Raw genomic sequence first — 9,700 nt, forward strand, 5'->3', positions numbered from 1 at the left:
TCAAGGCTAGCGCTCTACCACTTGAGCTATAGCACCACTTCCGGCTTTTTTTTTCTGCTTATGTGGTGCTGAGGAATCGAACCCAGGGCCTTATGCAGGCAAGGCAAGCGCTCTACCACTGAGCCACCTTCTCAGCCCCAGAAGGCCATTTTTAAGGTCTCCAATTCTCCCAATGCACCACCTTTACAATAATAATAAAAAAGAAAGAAAAGAAAATTTTAAAACAGTGAATATAGCTCAAAGTATTCATTTATGATAACTCCTTTTCTGCAAAAAGAAAAGATTTTTATCAAACAAATATACACCAACAACATATTCAATCAACCAATTTTGGAATACTATACAACAAAAATAAGAAAACTTCTGTAAACCATATTGGTCAGGAAACAGAATCCGATGTAGTATCCATGTTGCACTGTGTGAGGTACACACACATGCCTTTGCAAACTGATCTGCAATGCTGGACATCAAAGCAGCCGCTGCCCTTTGACAATGAGCTGAGTTGTTGGAAGAAGGAACTTGGTGACATGCTGGTGGCATTCAGTTTTCCTCATTGCTTGTGACACGGCAGGGTCACTTGGTGAACACTTCTGATTGTCACAAATTTGTTCCCTTTTTCAATAAAAGCTGGAGAGGACATCCTTTAAATGTAAACCAAATAAGGCCTATTCTTAATGAAGTAGAGAACTTCTGTAAGATACATACTCGTATCAATTCAGTCTTTTCTTTTAGACTCTATTTTCTTAGCACATCTCCAATATGCCCTTCACAGTTTTATCGTCACTGGTGCATTTCTTACATAGTTGAGTGGCTGTTAAATTTAAGAAGCATGTCTCTTCTCTGTGTCACATTACCTAAAGGAGGTGATGTATGTAACCCAGGAGAACTTAAATGCTCAGTTGGCATCATGAGCAGGCCATTTCTCATTAATTTGATCTCATTGGTCTCACTGATGTAAAAAAATTATAAAAAGATTAAAAAATTTGTGGTTAGGTGCCAAGAATAATCTTGTCATAGGAATCAATATCTGTCATGGTCTTTGTATCACAATTTCTGTGTGGGTTTTTTTTTGTATTAATATAAGAAAGGACCCTGGCTGGCACTGGTGGCTCATGCCTGTAGAGGCTCATGCCAAGCCATTCAGAAGGCTGAGATCTGAGGATCACAGTTTGAAACCAGGACAGAAAAGTCCCTGAGACTCTTATCTCCAAGTAATCATCACAAAGCCAAAAGTAGCTGAGCGCTGGTGGCTCATGCTACTCAGGAGGCTGAGATCTGAGGATCATGGTTCAAAGCCAGACCAGGGAAGGAAAGTCCATGAGATAAACCACTAGAAAACCAGAAGTGGCACTGTGGTTCAAGCAGTAGAGTGTTTGCCTTGAGCTGAAGAGTGCAGGGACAGCACCCAGGCCCACAGTTCAAGCCCTGCAACCAACAAAAAAAAGCCAAAAGTGGAGCTGTGGCTCAAGTGGTAGAGCACTACAGTAAGTAAAGCCAAGACCCTGAGTTGAAACACCAATGTACACACACACACACACACACACACACACAAATCAAGAACAGGCAAAATTAAAGTTTAGACAAGTTATAAGAAGTAATTAGCCTGACCTGCAGTGGACAACCCAGATCAATAAATATGGAATTCTCAATGTAAATATTCGAAACCTATTAAACAAAATCCTCGTACTTGTATTTAAGATTGTTTAAAAGGAAGAAATCCATATTGAATTGTATCCTTTTTAGGGAAAGAGTGAATTTCTGGAAGTTGTCAAGTATTTACCTTATCATGAAAAGATATTTATTGAACTACAAAGTATTTGTCCCTGTTCTTAGTGGTAAATTTTTAAAGGATATAAAAAGAATTCAGTCTGAAGATGATAAAATTCAGGCTATCAAACCTAAGTGTGGAGAAAGTGGGAAGATTTAGCAACAAGTAAGGATCAAACACTTCTTGTTGTGTAAATCATTTTTTATCTGTAGATAAAACATGTGGAACTGTGAAACATTCAGAGCCAATCTGAGACTCACCTGACTACAGTTTCAAATAAACCTGAAACTCACACAGGTTCAACAAAAGTTTCATCAAGGTTCATGAACTTTCATCAAATGTGAGCTGATTTTTTTAAGTTGGACAATTCAGTCATTTTTACCATGTTTAGACTAGATTTCTTTACAAATGAAAAGTCTCAGGTACAAGCCGAAGGAGATTAAATGCAAACAGTTTTATACTTACATTTTAACATAATCTTGACATGTTTTTAAAAAGTTTTAAGCCAATTTTGATGGGTTAAAAAAAAACTTAGTTTGACATTCTGTCTTTTCTGTGTAAAAGACTTGCTGTAATTAATATCAGTTACAAAAGGCCAGCAACACTGAACCAAAGTACATGTATATAGTCACATCAATTACATTATTTAGTCTTTGGTTATTTGTGTGTGTGTGCACATGCACATATGTGTGTGCGCATGCACATGTGTGTGCATGTGAATACTAGGCTTAAACTCTCTTTTGACTTTTTTTTTTGCTCAAAGCTAGTGCACTACCACTTGAACCTCAGTTCTACTTCTAGCTTTTTAGTGGGTTAATTGGATATAAGAGTCTCACAGACTTTCCTACCTGGGCTGGCTTCAAACAGAGATCTTCACATCTCAGCCTCCTGCAAAGCTATGATGAGCCATTGGTGTTCCACTCAGTTATGGTTTTAAATGTCATATTATTATTATTATTAACACACTTCTATATACTAAATGCTTTAACATACAGTACAACCAGAGAGGAATCAAGTGACTTGTCCAATGCTAGGCAACTAAAAAGTTACAGAACTAAAGATTCATTTCTTAATGTTTTCTATCAATGTACATTAATTAATAGTAGAAGAGAATTTTCTTGTGACAATTTTATGGATGTGTAGAATGTACTCTTTCCCTTCCATCCCATTCCTGTTTAGACTCAATGTCATATTAATATTGTCATCATCATCAAAATCATCATCATCATCATTGATGTTATCTTTGTCCTCATTATGTGGCTCCTGCTTGCAACCCTAGTTACTTAGGAGGCTGAGAGTGGCAAAATGCTGCATGTTGATCTTAATCTTTCCTTGCTATTCACTATTATCTTCTCCAGAACATTTTTCTGTCCTCTGAATCTTGTCATTTATCTATAGTGCTTTCTCACCACTAGGTAAATGAATTACATTCCTCCACTGGATTTTTCAAGGAAACTCACAGTTGGTTCTCTTAATTCTTTAACATAGCTTCTTTCAAGAAGATCGTGAAAATTTGTCTATTATCTGTCATGATATGTGAGAATTTGAGGGTGACTGGAAGAATATGCTTGAGTCAGTAGGAAAGAACTTCCTTAGTATGCACAAGACCCTCAGCACTGCAAATAAAAAGCAAAAAAAAAAGTGTGTGGAGTGTTGGTGGCTCACACCTGTCATCCTTGCTACTCAGGAGGCTGAGATCTGAGGATCATGGTTCAAAGACAGCCTGGGCAGGAAAGTTCGTGAGACTCTTATCTCCAATTAATCACCAAAAAGCCAGAATTGGAGTTGTGGCTCAAGTGGTAGAGTACCAGTGCTGAGCAAACAAGCTAAGGGACAGCATCCTAGCCCTCAGTTCAAACCCCAGGACTGACAAAAAAAAATATGTTTTTCTCTAGATGTATGTCTTATGTCTTCCATAGGAGGTTGTCATTGTTCTAAGAACAAATGTGTCTTAATGATATTTTTCACACTCTCATGGTGTTGTAATATATCAATCTCATGTTATTATGTTACCTTAGACATCACTTGTATTATTTAAAGTAAATCCTATAGACCCCACACTGTTAATAAATGAGTTTCAAAAACTGATGTCATCCCTCCCCCAAATTGAATATCTTATAAAAATTGTAGAAATTTCTGCACTATTAAAACAATGAATATAGAGCTTTAGCTTGAGGAGAACAAACTTATTGTTTCTTTGTTCCTTTCAAGTTTTCACATCAGGTCCACATACTCTAGGGGCTATTAAACTCCACTAAAAGTCTTCAAAACCCATTTCTTTGCCTTCAGACAGAATTTGTCAGAAAGATCTGATCAGATGCAAACACAGTGCCATTAACGTTCCCTTGAGAAGGGAATTTGTTACTCACTTCAACTTGCTTTGACAAAGCCACAGAACCAACCTCTACCTCTTACTTGATCCACTATGTTATGTTACTGTTCTTTATTACTATCATCATCATCATCATCATTTGTGTGTGTGTTTGTGTGTGTGCATGTGTGTGTGCATGTGTTGGTACTAAGACCTGGGCACTGTCCCTTAACCCCTCTACTTCAACTAGTGCTCTACCCTTTGAGCCACAGTTCCACTTCCCATTTCCTGGTGGTTAACTGGAGATAAGAGTTGCGCAGACTTTCCTGCTCAGGCTGGCTTTGAAGCATAAGCCTCAACTCTCAGCCTCCTGAATAGCTAGGATTACAGGTGTGAGCCCCCAGTACTAGGACATTTCCAGTTTTGGACTGGTAAATTGAGATAAGAGTTTTTCAGCTTTGTTTGCTCCAACTTGTTTCAGACAGCAAGCCTCAGGTCTCCACTGCCTGAGTAGCTGGGATTACAAGTGTGAGCCAGCAACAATTGTCTAACTGAAAAAGTAATTGTTTTAAACATTAAAATAAGATTTGTTCTTGAAGTTTCTCAATGTTTTGCAATCTTTACCATTCTTTCTGCATTATTTCTCTGGGTTTTAAGCTCCCAAGATTTTCTCTGTGAATTTTAGAAGATGGGACAGGTCAATAAAGCTGAAATCTCACAACCCATCCTAATGACATAGACTTGTAAAGAAGCCATCTGAAATCCAGCAAGAACAAAATGGCTTCACAAATTTGTGCACATGAAATTTTCATTGGGTGTTCATGTAAATAATAAATAAGAATATATTCTCCTACTTTTTTGTTTTCTATTCCTTGGAGATGAATTAAAACTATCATCATATAATAAAACATATTTTCCAGTGAAGATTTATTTGTAGTTTTGACATTTACCTCTCTAGATATCTTTTTGGTTTCTTGGCTCCTTAAAAATAATGAAATGTAAGTCTGGCATCAGTGACTCATGCCTGTAATCCTAGCTATTCAGGAGACTGAGATCTAAGGATTGCAGTTTGAAGCCAGCCCAGGCAAGAAAAAGTTTATGGGACTCTTATCTCCAAGTAATCACAAGAAAATTGGAAGTGGAGCTTTGGCTCAAAGTGAAAGAGTGCTAGCCTTGAGTGAAAAAGCTTAGGGACAGTGCCCAGGCCCTGAGTTCAAGCCCCATGATGGAAAAAACAAATAATAATAATGAATGACATGTATGGAAATGTAATAATGAAATCGCTCTCTGTATAACTAATATAAAATATTAATAAAAGTGGACTGGTAAAAAATATAAATGAAATCACTACATTTAAGTGGGGTAAGATAAATATTTAAACCTTCAATATTAAACAAAATCAAAAGTCATATCATGCTAAAGCCAAAGAAAGTACTTAAAATTATTTGTAAAAGGTAAAACGCTTATGATATTTAACAAAATACCAGCTTCTTGGGGACACAGAAAAGGCAGTTCTCAGAGGAAAATTTATAGCTCTGAGTGCCCATGTCAACAAATTGGAGAAAACTCAAACCAACAATTTAATGATACAGCTTGAACTCCTTGATAAAGAGCAACAAGCCAAACTCCAATCCAGTAGACAGAAGGAAATAATTAAAATTAAATCAGAATTAAATGAATTAGAGACCAAAAAAACTATAGAAAGAATCAACAAGACAAAGAGTTGGTTCTTCAAAAAGAAAATAAAAATATTGACAGACCTTAGCAAGCCTCACCAAAAAAAAAAGAAAAGCACACATCCAAAATCAGAGATGAGAATGGAGACATCACCACAGAAACTAGCAAAAATGTGTCATAAGGGAATACTTTGAGACCTTTATACTAATGAATTCAAGAATATGGAAGAAATGGATGACCTTTTAGCAAAAATTGATACTTCTAAACTAAATCAAGAAGATTTAAACCAACTAAATAGACCCATATCAAGTAACGAAATATAAACAGCAATAAGAGACCTCCCTTCCAAGAAAAGCCCAGGACCAGATGGATTCACAGCCGAATTCTATAAAGCCTTTAACAGATAACACACTCCTATTCTCTTCAAACTCTTCAATGAAATTGGAAATGAAAGCTCACTACCAAACTCATTTTATGAAGCCACCATAACCTTCATCCCAAAACCAGATAGAGACTCATCAAAGAGAACTCTAGACCCATTTCTCTGATGAGCATTGATACAAAGCTTCTCAATAAAATTCTGGCCAATTTACTTCAACAACTAATCAAAAAATTATACACTATGATCAAACAGGATTCATTCCAAGGATGCAAAGCTGCTTCAATATATGCAAATCAATTAATGTAATTCAACACATCAATAGAAGCAAAGACAAGAACCACATGGTTATCTCCATAGATGCAGAAAAAGCATTTGACAAGACCCAAGAACCCTTTATGATGAAAGTTCTGGGGAAACTAGGAATCCATGGAACATTCCTCAATACAATCAAGGCTGTATATGACAAACCTACAGCCAGTATAATACTCAATGGTGAAAAGTTAAAGCCATTTCCTCTAAAATCAAGAATGAGACAAGGTTGTTCACTCTCTCCACTCCTCTTCACTATAGTATTAGAATTCCTAGCTAGAGAAATAAGGCAAGATGCAAACATAAACGGGATCTAAATAGGAAAAGAAGTAAAACTCTCCCTCTTTGCAGATGACATGAGAGAATCCCATAGACTCCATTCCCAAGTTACTTGAGTTGATCCAAAACTTTGGCACAGTAGCAGGGTATAAAATCAATCCACAAAAATCAGTAGCTTTCCTCTACACCAATAATGAGAAGAGAAAGGCTGAAATTAAGAAAGCAACTCAATTTGCAATATCCTAAAAAAAATACCAACTTAACCAAAGAAATGAAGGACCTCTACAACAAAAACTTCAAAAATTTGAAAAAGGAAATTAAAGCAGACTTCAGGAAGTGGAATAACCTTCCATGTTCCTGGATTGAGAAGATTGTCATTATGAAAATGGCAATATTGTCAAAGACTATATATAAATTCAATGCAATACCCATCAATATCCCAACTTCCTTCTTCAATGAAATAGAAAATGTAATCCAAAAATTCTTATGGAACAACAAAAGACTGAATAACAAAAACAATCCTTAGCAGGAAGAACAATGCTGGAGGAATTTCAATACTGAACCTCAAACTCTATTACAAACCCATAGTACTCAAAGCACAAGAACAGGCCTGAGGACCAATGGAATAGATTCAAAGACTCAGAAATGAACCCACAGATCTACAGCTACCTCATCTTTGAAAAGGGAGCCAAAAAATAGGATGGAAGAAAGACAGTCTTTTCAATAAATGGTGCTGCAAGAATTGGCTAAACATGTGTAGAAAACTAAAGTTACAACCCTATCTATCACCCTGCACCAGAATCAACTCCAAATGGATCAAAGACCTCGAGGTAAAAGCAGATACCTTGAAAATATTACAAGAAGAAATAGGCGAAACACTAGGGCTCCTTGGCACAGTTCAAAACTTTCTTAAAGATTCAGAAACACAACAAATCAAAGAAAGGCTGGATAAATGGGATTGCATTAAACTGCAGAATTTCTGCACGGCAAAGGACATAGCTAGCAAAATATATCGAAACACCACAGACTGGGAGAAGATCCTCACTACCCATACAACGGACAGGGCCTCATGTCTAAACTGCACCAATAGCTCAAGAAATTAAATTTCCCCAAAACAAACCCCCAAAGAAACAATCACCTCATTAAAAAGTGGGCTAAAGACCTTAAGAGAGACCTTTTTGAAGAGGAAATACAAATGGCCAAGAGACACATGAAGAATTGCTCAACATCTCTGGCTATAAAAGAAATGCAAATCAAAACAACATTGAGATTCTACCTCACTCCAGTTAGAATGACTATAATCAAGAAGTCTAATAACAACAGATGCTGGAGGGGATGTGACCAGAAGGGAATGCTACTATACTGTTGGTGGGAGTGCAAACTTGTTCAACCACTTTGGAAAGCAGTGTGGAAGTACCTCAGAAACTACATATAGAGCTCCCCTATGACCCAGCAATCTCACTTATGGGAATCTACCCAAAAGTCCACAAACAAGGCCACACTAAACCCACCAGTACGACGGTATTCATCACAGCATTATTTACCATAGCTAAGATATGGAACTAACCCAAATGCCACTCAGAAAATGACTGGATAAAGAAAACGTGGTATATATACACAGTGGAATTCTACGCTTCCATCAGAAAGACTAACATTGTTCCATTCATAAGAAAATGGAAAGACTTGGAAAAAAATTATATTAAATGAAGTAAGCCAGACCCAAAGAAAAGCAGGTCTCATTATCTCCCTCATTTGTAAGAACTAGAATATGTAAATGATATTCTTAACAGGAGAGCTCAAGAACCTAAATGCTTAGTGCAAAGGACTATATATGATGAAGCATATTAACATGAAGTCCAACTTACAGAAACAAGAGGCTCTCATCAGACCCTGTCTATAGTTCATTCTTTTTCTCGATTGTTGTTTTCTTCTTCTTCGTTTCTCTTAGCTTTTTGTACCTTGTGTTTTGCATAATAGACTATAAAATATGTGAAAGGGAAAGGGAATCACAGAAACAGCAGAACAACAGATGAACCACAGCAACATTGATACGCACTTGACACAATGTGGGATATGAACATTACAACTTGAGAGGGAATAGGGAGGGTAAGTTGGAGATAAAGAAGGAAGGGTTAATGATGATTAAAAACAAATGTACTTACTGTCTTACCTATGAAATGGTAACCCCCCAGCTCATCACTTTTTCAATTAAAAGATAAAAAAGCAAAAAAGGAAAGTGTGGTATACATACAATATATAGTATATAGCATATATAGCTATATACTATATATTATTATATAATATATATAGTGGAATTGTATGCTTCCATCAGAAAGAATGACACTGCCCCATTTATAACGAAATGGAAAGACTTGGAAAAAATCCTATTAAGTGAAGTAAGCCAGACCCAAAGAAACATAAACTCTATGGTTTCCCTGAGGATCACAATACCTCAATAGCTATGTACATATGACCATATAAAGATGATGCTAAGCGAAACAAGAGGTTTTTCTTTGTTGTTTTTAATGTACTGTGTGAAGTTAATTTTTCTTTCATGTTTTTTTCCTTTGATTTATCCCCTGCTGCTACTGAATTTGATTTTGGCACTCAGTATTGTATATACATTTTTCTGAATTGGGGAAGGGAAGGGAAACAACAAAATGGCGAGACAAAGGAGAAAGGGAAAACCAATGAAACAGCGATATTCACAAGACAATATGTTGGAAATGAACTTGACAACTGAGGAGGATTGCTCTGGGGGGGAAGTGTAAGAAAAATGAGGGAGGGGGTAGCACTGTTTGAAAAGAAAGTACTCATTATCTTACCTACGAAATTGTAACCCCTCTGTACATCATCTTCACAATAAAATCAAATGATTCTTTCTGATGGAGGCATAGAATTCCATTGTGTATATATACCACATTTTCTTGATCCATTCATCTACTGAGGGGCATCTGGGTTGGTTCCATATCTT

The sequence above is a fragment of the Dipodomys ordii genome, unplaced genomic scaffold, assembly GCF_000151885.1.
Source record: "Dipodomys ordii isolate 6190 unplaced genomic scaffold, Dord_2.0 Scaffold60, whole genome shotgun sequence".
NCBI lineage: Eukaryota > Metazoa > Chordata > Mammalia > Rodentia > Heteromyidae > Dipodomys > Dipodomys ordii.